Here is a 22,642-nt window from a genome sequence, read left to right as displayed (position 1 = left end):
AAGCAAATTGCTCTTTGCCGCTAAGGAAAGATTTAGGGGAGCCACAGCACCAGCAGCTCCTTCTTGGGGACTATGCTGGCATGCTAGAAAAACTCCCTGAAAATCTGCAGCATATCCACAAAGGCAGCCTGGACTGCTGATGTCAGCAAGCAGTGGGGAATTTGGGGTCTGATTGGAGTCAGCGAGGGTGCCAGCCCTTGAGAAGCCCATCTGTAGAGAGTCAAAGCCCATTTTGGTGGCGGTGCTGCTTTCTTGGGTCAAAGTTAGGCTCCAGAATTGCATACTTCAGGGCAGCAGCACAAGGAAGGCCCGGGCAGCATCTGCTGTGCCTTTCCCAGCACATGGGACGATGTGATCCTGGCAAAGGGGCATCTGGCATGGCTCGCCAGCAGCTTTTCTCCCCTTCTCCCAGTTTCTCGACCTTCCTGGCACCTCTCCATTTTCTTGCCCCTCACCTGAGCAAGAGTGCTGGCAAGTTTATGCTCCTTTTTCCAGGAGTAGTAGTACTCCACACACTGGGCCACGGTCTTAGTCTGGATCTGTTGTGAAGAGAAAAAGAAGGAATCGCAAATGGTGTCGGGTGCACTGGGGAAAAGTAGACTATGGAGTGAACTAGGAAGTAAAAGCATGAATGAAATGGAGTAGGGTGTAAAATGAAATCAACATGGAGAAAGAGAGGCATCATGCAATGTCTTAAACCCTGTATGATGCTAGGTGCTAATACACGCAATGCACAGATCAACAACAAATCCACCTAGCACAGTTCTTCTTTCCCCGCTTCACTCCAGTTATGCCAGCACAGCGTCTTGTGGAAGCAGCAGCAGACCTGTGCCACAAGTCTGACAGAATAAAGCTTCATCTTCCAAAAGAGCTTGGAGAAAAGGGCTGGAGAGGCAGGATCATCCTTTTGACACAGGCTTTTGATGTCCCCTTTTGTTACTACTTGAAGATACTTGCTCCTTGAGAAGAGAGAGACTGAAGCCCAGTGCTTGTTCCCAGAAATAAGCAAGCTTTCCTGCTGCTGATCTGCTCGGGTAAAGAATGTCCCGTGGCTTTACCTGCTTCTGGATGAGATGAAAATCCTTGCCGTAGGTGTGGAAAGCCTTTTGGAAGGACTCCTTCTCCTCAGGTGTCCATCTATCAGAGCCTGGCAATAAAAAGCAGCGGCTAGTAAACAGATCCCTTGATCCACACCAAGTAGATTCCTCTGGCTGCCGAAAGAAAACGGTCGCAGGCCGTCATTCACGTGGGTGTACGTGTCTGCTCCCTCAGAAGGTCGTGAAGACAAGAGCAGGCATTGCCCGGAGAGAAGGATTGGAAAACAAGTAAAGCTGAAGGACTAGATGCTGGTGCTTTGCCCACCCACAGAGGAGACAAGACCTTGTGCTGGTGTTAAGCACAATTTCTTGAAGCAGAAACGCTTGCCACAACAATGAAGGGGACGGCAGCATCTGTCAGGGACGCAAGAAGCTCTGCTTTGCCTACCTGCGTAATGATAATCAGCCATGGGATGTCCTTGAGGTGTTGCAGGCCCCTCTGAGAGCAGCATCTCCAGAGCCTCCTGCAAGATCAAGAGGGAAAAGGCTTTAGCCGCCCCAGCACATTAAAAATGAGCCAAAAAATCACAGGTGCTGCCTTTCAGCTCCTTTGCCTCTCCAGACATTCAAGCGACTGTATCCCATGTGGGTGAAACACTGGGATTTGCTCCCAGTCCCTAGTTTTTGCTGCCCAACCCTTTGATCCTGGTCCCCAAGAGTGGCCTTTTGCTCACCAAGCTGAGGATTTTGCTGCTCCTGCAGCCAGAATGGCCTCAGCTGAGTGAGGCTTCTGGGAATTTCCCCTCCAAATGTCTTAGAGAAGCCAAATCTCCAGGCCATTTACAAGGCAGCAGGACCTTCCGCCGCCGCCGCCTCCAGGAGGGAGATTCTCCCTGCTCCCTGTTAAGACCCTTCTTCCAAGAGCAGCCAGGAAAGGCTGTCCCAGTGCCCAGGCCTTCTGCATTCCCTGTGCCCTCTCCTCTGCGCCCAAACAGCCGCTTCTTACCGGAACGCTGCCGCGTGCCTGGTGCAGGCAGTGCAGGGCGCGCTCCAGGTTAGCTGCTGCCCCGGGAATGCCACGGGAGCTGGCCATGTCCAACAGTTCTCTTACTGCAAGCACAAGAAAAAACCCACCGAAAGTCAGCCTGGAGGCCAGCAAAGGGCAAAGGTTGCCATGCAAGGCAGAAGGAAAGGCCGGCAGCTAAAGACAGCAGCTTGGAGAGAGAGCATGAAAAGGAGAGCAAAGACAGAGCCAGCTGAAGCAAGGGCCCACGCAGTGCTGGCTCTCCCTCCAAAGCAGCTTCTGTAAGAAGAAGTGGGGGCCAATCTCCCCTCTTCCAGTGGCAAACGGCCCTGACCAGTTTGGAGAGCAAGGTGCTTGCTCTTTCTCCTTGCCTCTAACACTTCTACATGGGAAGATGGGCGAGACAAGGAGAGAAGCAGAGCCTGCAAAAGGCTGCCTTTTTAGGCATAAGGAGCCTTTTCAAGACCCAAGTAGCTCAGGGCTGGAAGCAAAGCTTGAAGCAAAGCTACCTCTGTCAGGTTTTTCCATGTCAGAGTCATCCTCTCCCCAGGGCTTCCAGACCAGGGTTGCAGGCTCTTCATCCTCACTTGGTGCTCTGTTCTGCAGCTCTGGGAGCTCAGCCTGAAAGTCGCTGCCAACATTGATGTGTCTAAAGGAAGAAGGAGGTGGAGGTGAGAAAGGCAAGTGGTCAAGAGAGCCTTGCTGTGCACCCACAGGCTTGAACCAATCCCAGCCTGACTGTGAAAGAGCAGTTCTCCTCCTCGCCATTCCTCCAGTTTGCTGTGCTTTAACCCTAGGCCAAAACTCACGGCTGAATCTGGGCTCTTGCTTTCCTTTTCATTGTGCCTCTCCTTTCCACCTGAAAGAGATCAAAGCAATGCTCCAGTTCAAAATCCTTCTGCCAAGGATGTGTCAGTAGCCTTCCTTCTCATCCTCATCATTGCAAAGCCCGAGCTCCCGTGTCCCAGCTCCTTTCTCTTTGCTCTCATTGCTGCCTTTTTGACATGGAATGTCCTAGGCAGGACCCTCCAGCAGTCAGCAGCTTCCTCAGGAGGGCAAGCAGAAGGCCATGCACTACTCTCTTCACTCCCGGGGCCACGGAGAAGAGCCAAGAGAATGGCAGGGGAGATGTGCCAGTGCAGGCTTAGGTTGGATCGAAGGAAAAGCTTCTTCAGCCACAGGCTGCTTGGGCACTGCAACAGCCTCCCCAGGGAAGGGGGCACAGCACCAAGGCTGACTGAGCTCCAAAAGTGTTTGGACACTGCTCTTGGGCACAGGCTGTGATTGTTGAGGCTGCCCCGGGCAGGCCCTGCAGTTGGGCTCAGTGATCTTTCAGAATCCCTTCCAAGGCAGAAAATTCTGTGCTACTGTGATTGTGCTCTTGAGGAGATGGCATTTGACGGCCGCCCCTGAGCATGAGGTAGAACCAGCCCTACGTGCACTGAAAAAAGAATCTCTAAAGATCTTAAAATAGAATGGATCTATAGGCGATGTAAATACGTAAGTAGATAAGAATTGCTGATCCCAGATGGTTTTTGAAGTTGAAAGCCTGTGTTTGCAGAGAAGCCCAGTCAAATGCTTCCATGCCCTGAACGACAGGGATGCCAGAGGAGAAGTGCCATCATTGTGGTGTTTGAAGCTTTGGAGCGGGTGTGAGCAGAGTCAGGGCATAAGGGGATTTGTTGACACTGAAGCCCTGACCTGCTCAGCCAGGAACAATTTGTTTTGGGGTCAGCACAAGATAGTTTGAGGACTGAAATGGGTGCCAAGAACGTTTAATCAGGTGATGCGTGGACGAGGATCTGCAACTGCACTGGGACACCTCTCTAGGTCCTCTATGGAAAGGTCTGTGTTTCCCCTGGAGGCAACACAATTCCTTCAGAAGCTGCACCCTGCTTTCACGTGGAAGCTCGTCTGGGGAAAGTGAGCACGCAGCCTGTGTGTCGTGCTTGGTGGGAGAGGCAGCTGGAGCCTCCTGCCCTTGTGCTAGTGCTTTGAGGGCAAACGGGGATTTTCTTACCTTGGAGGGTTCCCAAGTGCTCTGGGGATGCCCGGAGGCAGACGAGGAGACCAGGATGTCGGTGCAGAGGCCGGGTCTGGCGCTGAGTGCAGAAGGCGGCTGGTCAGGGACAGCCCAGGAGCTGATCCTGCAGCTGCTGCTCCAGCGCTGCTCCAGCAGTGTTCCAGCAAGGGCCGCAGGAGCAGGAGACAACGACAGTTGCTATGGGCACAGCCCAACATTCCATCTAGAACCCCCGGGGGAGCCATGGGACAGAAAGGGGCATGGGCCGCCTCTGCCCCTTGTACTTCTTCTGCTGCAAGTTTGCTCTGAGAAGCTTCCCATTGGGCCTTTTCTCCTCAGTCGTCTGATGAGACGGGCAAAAGCAGTGCAGGGACAGCCCTGGCTCTTCCCGGTGCTTCTCTGCAAGGTTCCTCCAGCTGAAGGTGCACAGGAGCCTGCCTCTGTGCAAGGGCCCAGACCTCATCTCCTGCCCTGGAGAACCAGAAGGGCTCCTCCCACTGGCTCTCCTCCAGCTCTGAGAGGAGCTGGAATTTGCAAGTTGCCTAGCGCAGAGCCAACTCCAAAGCTTCCTCTCAAAGTGGAGGCATTCATCCTGCCCCCTTTCTCAATTCTCCTTTTGCTGCCCAATAATGTCACTGCATGGTTTCCCTCCTTTGGGCCTCTGAGCTGGTCTCTCACCTCATCACTCCTCCCTTGAAACTTGGAGAAACAGGATCTTTTTCAGGCCAACTGATGGGGACACACACACACACACCCAGGGACAGCACACGGGCATTTCTCTAGCAAACATTCAGGCAGAATTTCTAGATCCCTCTTCCAGCTCCCTTGGAGAAGCTCGGTGGTTGTCCCAAAAGACTCTGGCATTCCTCTAAGGAAGCAACACTTACAGAATTGCCTTTCCACACTGCTGGCCTTCACATTGCTTTTAACGCCTAGATCCCAGATATGAGAAAAAGCCAGGCAGCTTTGCTGCTTTCCTGCCTGTCCTTAAGGAAAAGCAAATCTTGCTTCAGTCCCAATCTTGCTTCCTTCCCAGCCTGCATGTTACCCACTGGCCAGCAAACTGAGGGGGCAGCTGGAACAAGTCCCACTGCAAGGCAGATACTTTGTAGCCTCCAAAGCCCACCTGCACCGGCTCCATCAGACAAGGGCAAGCTTGCCTCGGCTTCCCAGAAGCAGCCTGCCAATTGCCCCCTCCCTCGCCCCCTCTCCATCCACCCTCCACAGCCCCTGCCACCAAAGCCTTGCTAGGCAGGGCCATTTGCTGGCCTCCATAAAAGAGTGACTTGGATTCTTCTTTGGCGCAAGTGCCCCAGCTGTGACAAGTCAGAGGATAATGATCACACCCGCTCGGCTTTAGCTAAGGAGATTGCTGGAGGCCCAGAGCGGGACACTGGTCCTTTCAGGAGAAACTGCAACTGAACTAGCCATGCCTTTGTGGTGCATGCCGATAGGAATTGGATAGAATCGGAGGGCTTAGAAACGTCCTCCAAGCTGGTCAGCTCCATCAGTCCCCCAAAATGAAAGAAATTTTTCTGTCTGGGCTCCAAAAAGGACTCAACCCGCTGCTTTTATGCCAGAAAATATGGTGAGACCAGACCACTCATCTAGATGCAATTCAGTGAATTAAACAAAGCCTCCCTTTCCACTCCCAGCTGAGATGTTGAGGAATCAAAGGCTGAAGCCCCAGCGGTATTTCACTGGCAGTAAAGGAGACACACCTCAGGAAGTCCTGCCAGCTTAGCAAGGGGCTGGGCCTGGGGGAGGTGGCGCCTGCCCAGCTTCTTCTCTCAGGGCAAGTGCCGTCTTTGCAACACCAGGCAAATGGAACAAACATTGCTGGAGTGCTTTCATACAGACAAACAGACAAAATGGAACAAACATTGGTTTAATGATAAAGACAGATTAGGTCTCAACAAAGGCAAAATGACAAAGAGCATATGGCAGAGCATACAAAACACCCAACCTCTGACATTTACTGATAAATCTAATAATACTAATGAGTCCTGAATAATACTAATGTACCTTAACTACTAAATTGAGGAGGTTACTATCATGTAAACTAACTAAGTAGAAGATTAAACAACCCAAAAAGCTTAAAAAACAGTCCTATTCCTATCTAACTAATATCTAACAGTTGTATTCCTATCTAACTAATCTGCCTAACTCTTGCTAGCCCTGGACAACCTGCAGGGTTGTCTAATTTGGTCTTTTCTTCTTGGGGAGAGGCTCTGCTGTCTTCCGAGGCCGATGTCTTCTGCTGTGTTTGTTCCTTTCCTTCATGCTTTCAAACACCCTGCAAGATAGGAAGCAAACCATCCATTGCTCACGCTAGTACACACCATGAAACCAAGTGCCAAGATCTCCGTTTGAGTATGAATTTCTGTCTTTTCGGGCAGTGGCACATTTGTCAATGGATCAGCACCATGAGTCTGATGGTTCTACTTTCAATGCCTTGAAATGTCTTCCTCCTTTTGCTGCATCCTCTTTTGAATTTGATCAGCAGCATCAAACCAAGCTTTGATGGATCTATTCCTACTTGTATCAACTGTGTCTTGTTGGGGCACGGCAAGGTTTCATTGTGAAGGCTGGGTTTTACCTAAGCTCTTTGGGTTTGAGGTGGGTGTTAAGCTTGAGCACGGCTGCCGGGGGCGATGCTGCAAGTGCCCCCAGCTTCCCCTGCGGTGCCTTTGAAAAGGGTCAGCCCCTTTTAGTCCAAAGGCGCAGCTTTGAGCAGAAAGAGGAGGAACTTGCGCACCGTTTGCACTGCCCGCAGGGAAAGGGGCCTCCCGCCGAAGGGGGCGGCTGGCGCGGTTGGCAGCAGGGACACTGGGCGCTGCGAGCCCTCTTGCGGCTTCTCTTCCCTGGCTCCCCGTTCTCCTTTCTGGGAGGGCTTTTGCTCCTCTTTGCTTTGCCCACGCTCTGGAAATCAAAGAGTCCTTATCAATGCTTCCTTCCTCTCACAAAGCTGGAAATCAGAGCATCCAGCACAAAAATCTATCGGCCTAAGCAAATCCTTCCAAAGCCTCAAGAGCTGAGAAAACGGCTGCCTTTGCCAATGGGCTGCGGCGGGCTGCCAACACAGAGCTTGGAGGAAAATACTCCTCTTTTCTACAGGCCAAAGGGGTGGGAGAAAGACCTGGCTATTTAGAGCTCTACATTTCTTATTTCTACCTTTCTGCCTAACATCTATTTCTCTCTGCTTTTCCTCCACAAATGTCTAGGCAATGGCATTTCAATTACGTCCAATTAGGGTAGACACATGCTTAGCCATTTTCTAGTCCCCAAAATAATCTCCCTCCCTATCTCTCTCTCTCTCTCTCTCTCTCTCTCACATGATGGGAAGCAAATTGCTCTTTGCCGCTAAGGAAAGATTTAGGGGAGCCACAGCACCAGCAGCTCCTTCTTGGGGACTATGCTGGCATGCTAGAAAAACTCCCTGAAAATCTGCAGCATATCCACAAAGGCAGCCTGGACTGCTGATGTCAGCAAGCAGTGGGGAATTTGGGGTCTGATTGGAGTCAGCGAGGGTGCCAGCCCTTGAGAAGCCCATCTGTAGAGAGTCAAAGCCCATTTTGGTGGCGGTGCTGCTTTCTTGGGTCAAAGTTAGGCTCCAGAATTGCATACTTCAGGGCAGCAGCACAAGGAAGGCCCGGGCAGCATCTGCTGTGCCTTTCCCAGCACATGGGACGATGTGATCCTGGCAAAGGGGCATCTGGCATGGCTCGCCAGCAGCTTTTCTCCCCTTCTCCCAGTTTCTCGACCTTCCTGGCACCTCTCCATTTTCTTGCCCCTCACCTGAGCAAGAGTGCTGGCAAGTTTATGCTCCTTTTTCCAGGAGTAGTAGTACTCCACACACTGGGCCACGGTCTTAGTCTGGATCTGTTGTGAAGAGAAAAAGAAGGAATCGAAAATGGTGTCGGGTGCACTGGGGAAAAAGTAGACTATGGAGTGAACTAGGAAGTAAAAGCATGAATGAAATGGAGTAGGGTGTAAAATGAAATCAACATGGAGAAAGAGAGGCATCATGCAATGTCTTAAACCCTGTATGATGCTAGGTGCTAATACACGCAATGCACAGATCAACAACAAATCCACCTAGCACAGTTCTTCTTTCCCCGCTTCACTCCAGTTATGCCAGCACAGCGTCTTGTGGAAGCAGCAGCAGACCTGTGCCACAAGTCTGACAGAATAAAGCCTCATCTTCCAAAAGAGCTTGGAGAAAAGGGCTGGAGAGGCAGGATCATCCTTTTGACACAGGCTTTTGATGTCCCCTTTTGTTACTACTTGAAGATACTTGCTCCTTGAGAAGAGAGAGACTGAAGCCCAGTGCTTGTTCCCAGAAATAAGCAAGCTTTCCTGCTGCTGATCTGCTCGGGTAAAGAATGTCCCGTGGCTTTACCTGCTTCTGGATGAGATGAAAATCCTTGCCGTAGGTGTGGAAAGCCTTTTGGAAGGACTCCTTCTCCTCAGGTGTCCATCTATCAGAGCCTGGCAATAAAAAGCAGCGGCTAGTAAACAGATCCCTTGATCCACACCAAGTAGATTCCTCTGGCTGCCGAAAGAAAACGGTCGCAGGCCGTCATTCACGTGGGTGTACGTGTCTGCTCCCTCAGAAGGTCGTGAAGACAAGAGCAGGCATTGCCCGGAGAGAAGGATTGGAAAACAAGTAAAGCTGAAGGACTAGATGCTGGTGCTTTGCCCACCCACAGAGGAGACAAGACCTTGTGCTGGTGTTAAGCACAATTTCTTGAAGCAGAAACGCTTGCCACAACAATGAAGGGGACGGCAGCATCTGTCAGGGACGCAAGAAGCTCTGCTTTGCCTACCTGCGTAATGATAATCAGCCATGGGATGGCCTTGAGCTGTTGCAGGCCCCTCTGAGAGCAGCATCTCCAGAGCCTCCTGCAAGATCAAGAGGGAAAAGGCTTTAGCCGCCCCAGCACATTAAAAATGAGCCAAAAAATCACAGGTGCTGCCTTTCAGCTCCTTTGCCTCTCCAGACATTCAAGCGACTGTATCCCATGTGGGTGAAACACTGGGATTTGCTCCCAGTCCCTAGTTTTTGCTGCCCAACCCTTTGATCCTGGTCCCCAAGAGTGGCCTTTTGCTCACCAAGCTGAGGATTTTGCTGCTCCTGCAGCCAGAATGGCCTCAGCTGAGTGAGGCTTCTGGGAATTTCCCCTCCAAATGTCTTAGAGAAGCCAAATCTCCAGGCCATTTACAAGGCAGCAGGACCTTCCGCCGCCGCCGCCTCCAGGAGGGAGATTCTCCCTGCTGGAGCCCTTTGGGCTCAGCCCTGACGCAGCTGGAGGAGACCCAGCAGGCAGCAAGTGCTCTGCTCCCTGTTAAGACCCTTCTTCCAAGAGCAGCCAGGAAAGGCTGTCCCAGTGCCCAGGCCTTCTGCATTCCCTGTGCCCTCTCCTCTGCGCCCAAACAGCCGCTTCTTACCGGAACGCTGCCGCGTGCCTGGTGCAGGCAGTGCAGGGCGCGCTCCAGGTTAGCTGCTGCCCCGGGAATGCCACGGGAGCTGGCCATGTCCAACAGTTCTCTTACTGCAAGCACAAGAAAAAACCCACCAAAAGTCAGCCTGGAGGCCAGCAAAGGGCAAAGGTTGCCATGCAAGGCAGAAGGAAAGGCCGGCAGCTAAAGACAGCAGCTTGGAGAGAGAGCATGAAAAGGAGAGCAAAGACAGAGCCAGCTGAAGCAAGGGCCCACGCAGTGCTGGCTCTCCCTCCAAAGCAGCTTCTGTAAGAAGAAGTGGGGGCCAATCTCCCCTCTTCCAGTGGCAAACGGCCCTGACCAGTTTGGAGAGCAAGGTGCTTGCTCTTTCTCCTTGCCTCTAACACTTCTACATGGGAAGATGGGCGAGACAAGGAGAGAAGCAGAGCCTGCAAAAGGCTGCCTTTTTAGGCATAAGGAGCCTTTTCAAGACCCAAGTAGCTCAGGGCTGGAAGCAAAGCTTGAAGCAAAGCTACCTCTGTCAGGTTTTTCCATGTCAGAGTCATCCTCTCCCCAGGGCTTCCAGACCAGGGTTGCAGGCTCTTCATCCTCACTTGGTGCTCTGTTCTGCAGCTCTGGGAGCTCAGCCTGAAAGTCGCTGCCAACATTGATGTGTCTAAAGGAAGAAGGAGGTGGAGGTGAGAAAGGCAAGTGGTCAAGAGAGCCTTGCTGTGCACCCACAGGCTTGAACCAATCCCAGCCTGACTGTGAAAGAGCAGTTCTCCTCCTCGCCATTCCTCCAGTTTGCTGTCCTTTAACCCTAGGCCAAAACTCACGGCTGAATCTGGGCTCTTGCTTTCCTTTTCATTGTGCCTCTCCTTTCCACCTGAAAGAGATCAAAGCAATGCTCCAGTTCAAAATCCTTCTGCCAAGGATGTGTCAGTAGCCTTCCTTCTCATCCTCATCATTGCAAAGCCCGAGCTCCCGTGTCCCAGCTCCTTTCTCTTTGCTCTCATTGCTGCCTTTTTGACATGGAATGTCCTAGGCAGGACCCTCCAGCAGTCAGCAGCTTCCTCAGGAGGGCAAGCAGAAGGCCATGCACTACTCTCTTCACTCCCGGGGCCACGGAGAAGAGCCAAGAGAATGGCAGGGGAGATGTGCCAGTGCAGGCTTAGGTTGGATCGAAGGAAAAGCTTCTTCAGTCAGAGGCTGCTTGGGCACTGCAACAGCCTCCCCAGGGAAGGGGGCACAGCACCAAGGCTGACTGAGCTCCAAAAGTGTTTGGACACTGCTCTTGGGCACAGGCTGTGATTGTTGAGGCTGCCCCGGGCAGGCCCTGCAGTTGGGCTCAGTGATCTTTCAGAATCCCTTCCAAGGCAGAAAATTCTGTGCTACTGTGATTGTGCTCTTGAGGAGATGGCATTTGACGGCCGCCCCTGAGCATGAGGTAGAACCAGCCCTACGTGCACTGAAAAAAGAATCTCTAAAGATCTTAAAATAGAATGGATCTATAGGCGATGTAAATACGTAAGTAGATAAGAATTGCTGATCCCAGATGGTTTTTGAAGTTGAAAGCCTGTGTTTGCAGAGAAGCCCAGTCAAATGCTTCCATGCCCTGAACGACAGGGATGCCAGAGGAGAAGTGCCATCATTGTGGTGTTTGAAGCTTTGGAGCGGGTGTGAGCAGAGTCAGGGCATAAGGGGATTTGTTGACACTGAAGCCCTGACCTGCTCAGCCAGGAACAATTTGTTTTGGGGTCAGCACAAGATAGTTTGAGGACTGAAATGGGTGCCAAGAACGTTTAATCAGGTGATGCGTGGACGAGGATCTGCAACTGCACTGGGACACCTCTCTAGGTCCTCTATGGAAAGGTCTGTGTTTCCCCTGGAGGCAACACAATTCCTTCAGAAGCTGCACCCTGCTTTCACGTGGAAGCTCGTCTGGGGAAAGTGAGCACGCAGCCTGTGTGTCGTGCTTGGTGGGAGAGGCAGCTGGAGCCTCCTGCCCTTGTGCTAGTGCTTTGAGGGCAAACGGGGATTTTCTTACCTTGGAGGGTTCCCAAGTGCTCTGGGGATGCCCGGAGGCAGACGAGGAGACCAGGATGTCGGTGCAGAGGCCGGGTCTGGCGCTGAGTGCAGAAGGCGGCTGGTCAGGGACAGCCCAGGAGCTGATCCTGCAGCTGCTGCTCCAGCGCTGCTCCAGCAGCATTCCAGCAAGGGCCGCAGGAGCAGGAGACAACGACAGTTGCTATGGGCACAGCCCAACATTCCATCTAGAACCCCTGGGGGAGCCATGGGACAGAAAGAGGCATGGGCCGCCTCTGCCCCTTGTACTTCTTCTGCTGCAAGTTTGCTCTGAGAAGCTTCCCATTGGGCCTTTTCTCCTCAGTCGTCTGATGAGACGGGCAAAAGCAGTGCAGGGACAGCCCTGGCTCTTCCCGGTGCTTCTCTGCAAGGTGCCTCCAGCTGAAGGTGCACAGGAGCCTGCCTCTGTGCAAGGGCCCAGACCTCATCTCCTGCCCTGGAGAACCAGAAGGGCTCCTCCCACTGGCTCTCCTCCAGCTCTGAGAGGAGCTGGAATTTGCAAGTTGCCTAGCGCAGAGCCAACTCCAAAGCTTCCTCTCAAAGTGGAGGCATTCATCCTGCCCCCTTTCTCAATTCTCCTTTTGCTGCCCAATAATGTCACTGCATGGTTTCCCTCCTTTGGGCCTCTGAGCTGGTCTCTCACCTCATCACTCCTCCCTTGAAACTTGGAGAAACAGGATCTTTTTCAGGCCAACTGATGGGGACACACACACACACACCCAGGGACAGCACACGGGCATTTCTCTAGCAAACATTCAGGCAGAATTTCTAGATCCCTCTTCCAGCTCCCTTGGAGAAGCTCGGTGGTTGTCCCAAAAGACTCTGGCATTCCTCTAAGGAAGCAACACTTACAGAATTGCCTTTCCACACTGCTGGCCTTCACATTGCTTTTAACGCCTAGATCCCAGATATGAGAAAAAGCCAGGCAGCTTTGCTGCTTTCCTGCCTGTCCTTAAGGAAAAGCAAATCTTGCTTCAGTCCCAATCTTGCTTCCTTCCCAGCCTGCATGTTACCCACTGGCCAGCAAACTGAGGGGGCAGCTGGAACAAGTCCCACTGCAAGGCAGATACTTTGTAGCCTCCAAAGCCCACCTGCACCGGCTCCATCAGACAAGGGCAAGCTTGCCTCGGCTTCCCAGAAGCAGCCTGCCAATTGCCCCCTCCCTCGCCCCCTCTCCATCCACCCTCCACAGCCCCTGCCACCAAAGCCTTGCTAGGCAGGGCCATTTGCTGGCCTCCATAAAAGAGTGACTTGGATTCTTCTTTGGCGCAAGTGCCCCAGCTGTGACAAGTCAGAGGATAATGATCACACCCGCTCGGCTTTAGCTAAGGAGATTGCTGGAGGCCCAGAGCGGGACACTGGTCCTTTCAGGAGAAACTGCAACTGAACTAGCCATGCCTTTGTGGTGCATGCCGATAGGAATTGGATAGAATCGGAGGGCTTAGAAACGTCCTCCAAGCTGGTCAGCTCCATCAGTCCCCCAAAATGAAAGAAATTTTTCTGTCTGGGCTCCAAAAAGGACTCAACCCGCTGCTTTTATGCCAGAAAATATGGTGAGACCAGACCACTCATCTAGATGCAATTCAGTGAATTAAACAAAGCCTCCCTTTCCACTCCCAGCTGAGATGTTGAGGAATCAAAGGCTGAAGCCCCAGCGGTATTTCACTGGCAGTAAAGGAGACACACCTCAGGAAGTCCTGCCAGCTGAGCAAGGGGCTGGGCCTGGGGGAGGTGGCGCCTGCCCAGCTTCTTCTCTCAGGGCAAGTGCCGTCTTTGCAACACCAGGCAAATGGAACAAACATTGCTGGAGTGCTTTCATACAGACAAACAGACAAAATAGAACAAACATTGGTTTAATGATAAAGACAGATTAGGTCTCAACAAAGGCAAAATGACAAAGAGCATATGGCAGAGCATACAAAACACCCAACCTCTGACATTTACTGATAAATCTAATAATACTAATGAGTCCTGAATAATACTAATGTACCTTAACTACTAAATTGAGGAGGTTACTATCATGTAAACTAACTAAGTAGAAGATTAAACAACCCAAAAAGCTTAAAAAACAGTCCTATTCCTATCTAACTAATATCTAACAGTTGTATTCCTATCTAACTAATCTGCCTAACTCTTGCTAGCCCTGGACAACCTGCAGGGTTGTCTAATTTGGTCTTTTCTTCTTGGGGAGAGGCTCTGCTGTCTTCCGAGGCCGATGTCTTCTGCTGTGTTTGTTCCTTTCCTTCATGCTTTCAAACACCCTGCAAGATAGGAAGCAAACCATCCATTGCTCACGCTAGTACACACCATGAAACCAAGTGCCAAGATCTCCGTTTGAGTATGAATTTCTGTCTTTTCGGGCAGTGGCACATTTGTCAATGGATCAGCACCATGAGTCTGATGGTTCTACTTTCAATGCCTTGAAATGTCTTCCTCCTTTTGCTGCATCCTCTTTTGAATTTGATCAGCAGCATCAAACCAAGCTTTGATGGATCTATTCCTACTTGTATCAACTGTGTCTTGTTGGGGCACGGCAAGGTTTCATTGTGAAGGCTGGGTTTTACCTAAGCTCTTTGGGTTTGAGGTGGGTGTTAAGCTTGAGCACGGCTGCCGGGGGCGATGCTGCAAGTGCCCCCAGCTTCCCCTGCGGTGCCTTTGAAAAGGGTCAGCCCCTTTTAGTCCAAAGGCGCAGCTTTGAGCAGAAAGAGGAGGAACTTGCGCACCGTTTGCACTGCCCGCAGGGAAAGGGGCCTCCCGCCGAAGGGGGCGGCTGGCGCGGTTGGCAGCAGGGACACTGGGCGCTGCGAGCCCTCTTGCGGCTTCTCTTCCCTGGCTCCCCGTTCTCCTTTCTGGGAGGGCTTTTGCTCCTCTTTGCTTTGCCCACGCTCTGGAAATCAAAGAGTCCTTATCAATGCTTCCTTCCTCTCACAAAGCTGGAAATCAGAGCATCCAGCACAAAAATCTATCGGCCTAAGCAAATCCTTCCAAAGCCTCAAGAGCTGAGAAAACGGCTGCCTTTGCCAATGGGCTGCGGCGGGCTGCCAACACAGAGCTTGGAGGAAAATACTCCTCTTTTCTACAGGCCAAAGGGGTGGGAGAAAGACCTGGCTATTTAGAGCTCTACATTTCTTATTTCTACCTTTCTGCCTAACATCTATTTCTCTCTGCTTTTCCTCCACAAATGTCTAGGCAATGGCATTTCAATTCAGTCCAATTAGGGTAGACACATGCTTAGCCATTTTCTAGTCCCCAAAATAATCTCCCTCCCTATCTCTCTCTCTCTCTCTCTCTCTCTCTCACATGATGGGAAGCAAATTGCTCTTTGCCGCTAAGGAAAGATTTAGGGGAGCCACAGCACCAGCAGCTCCTTCTTGGGGACTATGCTGGCATGCTAGAAAAACTCCCTGAAAATCTGCAGCATATCCACAAAGGCAGCCTGGACTGCTGATGTCAGCAAGCAGTGGGGAATTTGGGGTCTGATTGGAGTCAGCGAGGGTGCCAGCCCTTGAGAAGCCCATCTGTAGAGAGTCAAAGCCCATTTTGGTGGCGGTGCTGCTTTCTTGGGTCAAAGTTAGGCTCCAGAATTGCATACTTCAGGGCAGCAGCACAAGGAAGGCCCGGGCAGCATCTGCTGTGCCTTTCCCAGCACATGGGACGATGTGATCCTGGCAAAGGGGCATCTGGCATGGCTCGCCAGCAGCTTTTCTCCCCTTCTCCCAGTTTCTCGACCTTCCTGGCACCTCTCCATTTTCTTGCCCCTCACCTGAGCAAGAGTGCTGGCAAGTTTATGCTCCTTTTTCCAGGAGTAGTAGTACTCCACACACTGGGCCACGGTCTTAGTCTGGATCTGTTGTGAAGAGAAAAAGAAGGAATCGAAAATGGTGTCGGGTGCACTGGGGAAAAAGTAGACTATGGAGTGAACTAGGAAGTAAAAGCATGAATGAAATGGAGTAGGGTGTAAAATGAAATCAACATGGAGAAAGAGAGGCATCATGCAATGTCTTAAACCCTGTATGATGCTAGGTGCTAATACACGCAATGCACAGATCAACAACAAATCCACCTAGCACAGTTCTTCTTTCCCCGCTTCACTCCAGTTATGCCAGCACAGCGTCTTGTGGAAGCAGCAGCAGACCTGTGCCACAAGTCTGACAGAATAAAGCTTCATCTTCCAAAAGAGCTTGGAGAAAAGGGCTGGAGAGGCAGGATCATCCTTTTGACACAGGCTTTTGATGTCCCCTTTTGTTACTACTTGAAGATACTTGCTCCTTGAGAAGAGAGAGACTGAAGCCCAGTGCTTGTTCCCAGAAATAAGCAAGCTTTCCTGCTGCTGATCTGCTCGGGTAAAGAATGTCCCGTGGCTTTACCTGCTTCTGGATGAGATGAAAATCCTTGCCGTAGGTGTGGAAAGCCTTTTGGAAGGACTCCTTCTCCTCAGGTGTCCATCTATCAGAGCCTGGCAATAAAAAGCAGCGGCTAGTAAACAGATCCCTTGATCCACACCAAGTAGATTCCTCTGGCTGCCGAAAGAAAACGGTCGCAGGCCGTCATTCACGTGGGTGTACGTGTCTGCTCCCTCAGAAGGTCGTGAAGACAAGAGCAGGCATTGCCCGGGGAGAAGGATTGGAAAACAAGTAAAGCTGAAGGACTAGATGCTGGTGCTTTGCCCACCCACAGAGGAGACAAGACCTTGTGCTGGTGTTAAGCACAATTTCTTGAAGCAGAAACGCTTGCCACAACAATGAAGGGGACGGCAGCATCTGTCAGGGACGCAAGAAGCTCTGCTTTGCCTACCTGCGTAATGATAATCAGCCATGGGATGGCCTTGAGCTGTTGCAGGCCCCTCTGAGAGCAGCATCTCCAGAGCCTCCTGCAAGATCAAGAGGGAAAAGGCTTTAGCCGCCCCAGCACATTAAAAATGAGCCAAAAAATCACAGGTGCTGCCTTTCAGCTCCTTTGCCTCTCCAGACATTCAAGCGACTGTATCCCATGTGGGTGAAACACTGGGATTTGCTCCCAGTCCCTAGTTTTTGCTGCCCAACCCTTTGATCCTGGTCCCCAAGAGTGGCCTTTTGCTCACCAAGCTGAGGATTTTGCTGCTCCTGCAGCCAGAATGGCCTCAGCTGAGTGAGGCTTCTGGGAATTTCCCCTCCAAATGTCTTAGAGAAGCCAAATCTCCAGGCCATTTACAAGGCAGCAGGACCTTCCGCCGCCGCCGCCTCCAGGAGGGAGATTCTCCCTGCTGGAGCCCTTTGGGCTCAGCCCTGACGCAGCTGGAGGAGACCCAGCAGGCAGCAAGTGCTCTGCTCCCTGTTAAGACCCTTCTTCCAAGAGCAGCCAGGAAAGGCTGTCCCAGTGCCCAGGCCTTCTGCATTCCCTGTGCCCTCTCCTCTGCGCCCAAACAGCCGCTTCTTACCGGAACGCTGCCGCGTGCCTGGTGCAGGCAGTGCAGGGCGCGCTCCAGGTTAGCTGCTGCCCCGGGAATGCCACGGGAGCTGGCCATGTCCAACAGTTCTCTTACTGCAAGCACAAGAAAAAACCCACCAAAAGTCAGCCTGGAGGCCAGCAAAGGGCAAAGGTTGCCATGCAAGGCAGAAGGAAAGGCCGGCAGCTAAAGACAGCAGCTTGGAGAGAGAGCATGAAAAGGAGAGCAAAGACAGAGCCAGCTGAAGCAAGGGCCCACGCAGTGCTGGCTCTCCCTCCAAAGCAGCTTCTGTAAGAAGAAGTGGGGGCCAATCTCCCCTCTTCCAGTGGCAAACGGCCCTGACCAGTTTGGAGAGCAAGGTGCTTGCTCTTTCTCCTTGCCTCTAACACTTCTACATGGGAAGATGGGCGAGACAAGGAGAGAAGCAGAGCCTGCAAAACGCTGCCTTTTTAGGCATAAGGAGCCTTTTCAAGACCCAAGTAGCTCAGGGCTGGAAGCAAAGCTTGAAGCAAAGCTACCTCTGTCAGGTTTTTCCATGTCAGAGTCATCCTCTCCCCAGGGCTTCCAGACCAGGGTTGCAGGCTCTTCATCCTCACTTGGTGCTCTGTTCTGCAGCTCTGGGAGCTCAGCCTGAAAGTCGCTGCCAACATTGATGTGTCTAAAGGAAGAAGGAGGTGGAGGTGAGAAAGGCAAGTGGTCAAGAGAGCCTTGCTGTGCACCCACAGGCTTGAACCAATCCCAGCCTGACTCTGAAAGAGCAGTTCTCCTCCTCGCCATTCCTCCAGTTTGCTGTCCTTTAACCCTAGGCCAAAACTCACGGCTGAATCTGGGCTCTTGCTTTCCTTTTCATTGTGCCTCTCCTTTCCACCTGAAAGAGATCAAAGCAATGCTCCAGTTCAAAATCCTTCTGCCAAGGATGTGTCAGTAGCCTTCCTTCTCATCCTCATCATTGCAAAGCCCGAGCTCCCGTGTCCCAGCTCCTTTCTCTTTGCTCTCATTGCTGCCTTTTTGACATGGAATGTCCTAGGCAGGACCCTCCAGCAGTCAGCAGCTTCCTCAGGAGGGCAAGCAGAAGGCCATGCACTACTCTCTTCACTCCCGGGGCCACGGAGAAGAGCCAAGAGAATGGCAGGGGAGATGTGCCAGTGCAGGCTTAGGTTGGATCGAAGGAAAAGCTTCTTCAGTCAGAGGCTGCTTGGGCACTGCAACAGCCTCCCCAGGGAAGGGGGCACAGCACCAAGGCTGACTGAGCTCCAAAAGTGTTTGGACACTGCTCTTGGGCACAGGCTGTGATTGTTGAGGCTGCCCCGGGCAGGCCCTGCAGTTGGGCTCAGTGATCTTTCAGAATCCCTTCCAAGGCAGAAAATTCTGTGCTACTGTGATTGTGCTCTTGAGGAGATGGCATTTGACGGCCGCCCCTGAGCATGAGGTAGAACCAGCCCTACGTGCACTGAAAAAAGAATCTCTAAAGATCTTAAAATAGAATGGATCTATAGGCGATGTAAATACGTAAGTAGATAAGAATTGCTGATCCCAGATGGTTTTTGAAGTTGAAAGCCTGTGTTTGCAGAGAAGCCCAGTCAAATGCTTCCATGCCCTGAACGACAGGGATGCCAGAGGAGAAGTGCCATCATTGTGCTGTTTGAAGCTTTGGAGCGGGTGTGAGCAGAGTCAGGGCATAAGGGGATTTGTTGACACTGAAGCCCTGACCTGCTCAGCCAGGAACAATTTGTTTTGGGGTCAGCACAAGATAGTTTGAGGACTGAAATGGGTGCCAAGAACGTTTAATCAGGTGATGCGTGGACGAGGATCTGCAACTGCACTGGGACACCTCTCTAGGTCCTCTATGGAAAGGTCTGTGTTTCCCCTGGAGGCAACACAATTCCTTCAGAAGCTGCACCCTGCTTTCACGTGGAAGCTCCTCTGGGGAAAGTGAGCACGCAGCCTGTGTGTCGTGCTTGGTGGGAGAGGCAGCTGGAGCCTCCTGCCCTTGTGCTAGTGCTTTGAGGGCAAACGGGGATTTTCTTACCTTGGAGGGTTCCCAAGTGCTCTGGGGATGCCCGGAGGCAGACGAGGAGACCAGGATGTCGGTGCAGAGGCCGGGTCTGGCGCTGAGTGCAGAAGGCGGCTGGTCAGGGACAGCCCAGGAGCTGATCCTGCAGCTGCTGCTCCAGCGCTGCTCCAGCAGTGTTCCAGCAAGGGCCGCAGGAGCAGGAGACAACGACAGTTGCTATGGGCACAGCCCAACATTCCATCTGGAACCCCTGGGGGAGCCATGGGACAGAAAGGGGCATGGGCCGCCTCTGCCCCTTGTACTTCTTCTGCTGCAAGTTTGCTCTGAGAAGCTTCCCATTGGGCCTTTTCTCCTCAGTCGTCTGATGAGACGGGCAAAAGCAGTGCAGGGACAGCCCTGGCTCTTCCCGGTGCTTCTCTGCAAGGTGCCTCCAGCTGAAGGTGCACAGGAGCCTGCCTCTGTGCAAGGGCCCAGACCTCATCTCCTGCCCTGGAGAACCAGAAGGGCTCCTCCCACTGGCTCTCCTCCAGCTCTGAGAGGAGCTGGAATTTGCAAGTTGCCTAGCGCAGAGCCAACTCCAAAGCTTCCTCTCAAAGTGGAGGCATTCATCCTGCCCCCTTTCTCAATTCTCCTTTTGCTGCCCAATAATGTCACTGCATGGTTTCCCTCCTTTGGGCCTCTGAGCTGGTCTCTCACCTCATCACTCCTCCCTTGAAACTTGGAGAAACAGGATCTTTTTCAGGCCAACTGATGGGGACACACACACACACACCCAGGGACAGCACACGGGCATTTCTCTAGCAAACATTCAGGCAGAATTTCTAGATCCCTCTTCCAGCTCCCTTGGAGAAGCTCGGTGGTTGTCCCAAAAGACTCTGGCATTCCTCTAAGGAAGCAACACTTACAGAATTGCCTTTCCACACTGCTGGCCTTCACATTGCTTTTAACGCCTAGATCCCAGATATGAGAAAAAGCCAGGCAGCTTTGCTGCTTTCCTGCCTGTCCTTAAGGAAAAGCAAATCTTGCTTCAGTCCCAATCTTGCTTCCTTCCCAGCCTGCATGTTACCCACTGGCCAGCAAACTGAGGGGGCAGCTGGAACAAGTCCCACTGCAAGGCAGATACTTTGTAGCCTCCAAAGCCCACCTGCACCGGCTCCATCAGACAAGGGCAAGCTTGCCTCGGCTTCCCAGAAGCAGCCTGCCAATTGCCCCCTCCCTCGCCCCCTCTCCATCCACCCTCCACAGCCCCTGCCACCAAAGCCTTGCTAGGCAGGGCCATTTGCTGGCCTCCATAAAAGAGTGACTTGGATTCTTCTTTGGCGCAAGTGCCCCAGCTGTGACAAGTCAGAGGATAATGATCACACCCGCTCGGCTTTAGCTAAGGAGATTGCTGGAGGCCCAGAGCGGGACACTGGTCCTTTCAGGAGAAACTGCAACTGAACTAGCCATGCCTTTGTGGTGCATGCCGATAGGAATTGGATAGAATCGGAGGGCTTAGAAACGTCCTCCAAGCTGGTCAGCTCCATCAGTCCCCCAAAATGAAAGAAATTTTTCTGTCTGGGCTCCAAAAAGGACTCAACCCGCTGCTTTTATGCCAGAAAATATGGTGAGACCAGACCACTCATCTAGATGCAATTCAGTGAATTAAACAAAGCCTCCCTTTCCACTCCCAGCTGAGATGTTGAGGAATCAAAGGCTGAAGCCCCAGCGGTATTTCACTGGCAGTAAAGGAGACACACCTCAGGAAGTCCTGCCAGCTGAGCAAGGGGCTGGGCCTGGGGGAGGTGGCGCCTGCCCAGCTTCTTCTCTCAGGGCAAGTGCCGTCTTTGCAACACCAGGCAAATGGAACAAACATTGCTGGAGTGCTTTCATACAGACAAACAGACAAAATAGAACAAACATTGGTTTAATGATAAAGACAGATTAGGTCTCAACAAAGGCAAAATGACAAAGAGCATATGGCAGAGCATACAAAACACCCAACCTCTGACATTTACTGATAAATCTAATAATACTAATGAGTCCTGAATAATACTAATGTACCTTAACTACTAAATTGAGGAGGTTACTATCATGTAAACTAACTAAGTAGAAGATTAAACAACCCAAAAAGCTTAAAAAACAGTCCTATTCCTATCTAACTAATATCTAACAGTTGTATTCCTATCTAACTAATCTGCCTAACTCTTGCTAGCCCTGGACAACCTGCAGGGTTGTCTAATTTGGTCTTTTCTTCTTGGGGAGAGGCTCTGCTGTCTTCCGAGGCCGATGTCTTCTGCTGTGTTTGTTCCTTTCCTTCATGCTTTCAAACACCCTGCAAGATAGGAAGCAAACCATCCATTGCTCACGCTAGTACACACCATGAAACCAAGTGCCAAGATCTCCGTTTGAGTATGAATTTCTGTCTTTTCGGGCAGTGGCACATTTGTCAATGGATCAGCACCATGAGTCTGATGGTTCTACTTTCAATGCCTTGAAATGTCTTCCTCCTTTTGCTGCATCCTCTTTTGAATTTGATCAGCAGCATCAAACCAAGCTTTGATGGATCTATTCCTACTTGTATCAACTGTGTCTTGTTGGGGCACGGCAAGGTTTCATTGTGAAGGCTGGGTTTTACCTAAGCTCTTTGGGTTTGAGGTGGGTGTTAAGCTTGAGCACGGCTGCCGGGGGCGATGCTGCAAGTGCCCCCAGCTTCCCCTGCGGTGCCTTTGAAAAGGGTCAGCCCCTTTTAGTCCAAAGGCGCAGCTTTGAGCAGAAAGAGGAGGAACTTGCGCACCGTTTGCACTGCCCGCAGGGAAAGGGGCCTCCCGCCGAAGGGGGCGGCTGGCGCGGTTGGCAGCAGGGACACTGGGCGCTGCGAGCCCTCTTGCGGCTTCTCTTCCCTGGCTCCCCCTTCTCCTTTCTGGGAGGGCTTTTGCTCCTCTTTGCTTTGCCCACGCTCTGGAAATCAAAGAGTCCTTATCAATGCTTCCTTCCTCTCACAAAGCTGGAAATCAGAGCATCCAGCACAAAAATCTATCGGCCTAAGCAAATCCTTCCAAAGCCTCAAGAGCTGAGAAAACGGCTGCCTTTGCCAATGGGCTGCGGCGGGCTGCCAACACAGAGCTTGGAGGAAAATACTCCTCTTTTCTACAGGCCAAAGGGGTGGGAGAAAGACCTGGCTATTTAGAGCTCTACATTTCTTATTTCTACCTTTCTGCCTAACATCTATTTCTCTCTGCTTTTCCTCCACAAATGTCTAGGCAATGGCATTTCAATTCAGTCCAATTAGGGTAGACACATGCTTAGCCATTTTCTAGTCCCCAAAATAATCTCCCTCCCTATCTCTCTCTCTCTCTCTCTCTCTCTCTCACATGATGGGAAGCAAATTGCTCTTTGCCGCTAAGGAAAGATTTAGGGGAGCCACAGCACCAGCAGCTCCTTCTTGGGGACTATGCTGGCATGCTAGAAAAACTCCCTGAAAATCTGCAGCATATCCACAAAGGCAGCCTGGACTGCTGATGTCAGCAAGCAGTGGGGAATTTGGGGTCTGATTGGAGTCAGCGAGGGTGCCAGCCCTTGAGAAGCCCATCTGTAGAGAGTCAAAGCCCAT

Source organism: Agelaius phoeniceus, chromosome Z (genome assembly GCF_051311805.1).
Source record: "Agelaius phoeniceus isolate bAgePho1 chromosome Z, bAgePho1.hap1, whole genome shotgun sequence".
In the NCBI taxonomy this organism is placed as follows: Eukaryota; Metazoa; Chordata; class Aves; order Passeriformes; family Icteridae; genus Agelaius; species Agelaius phoeniceus.
The sequence above is the reverse complement of the archived record's forward strand: the minus strand, read 5'-3'. Positions refer to the sequence as shown.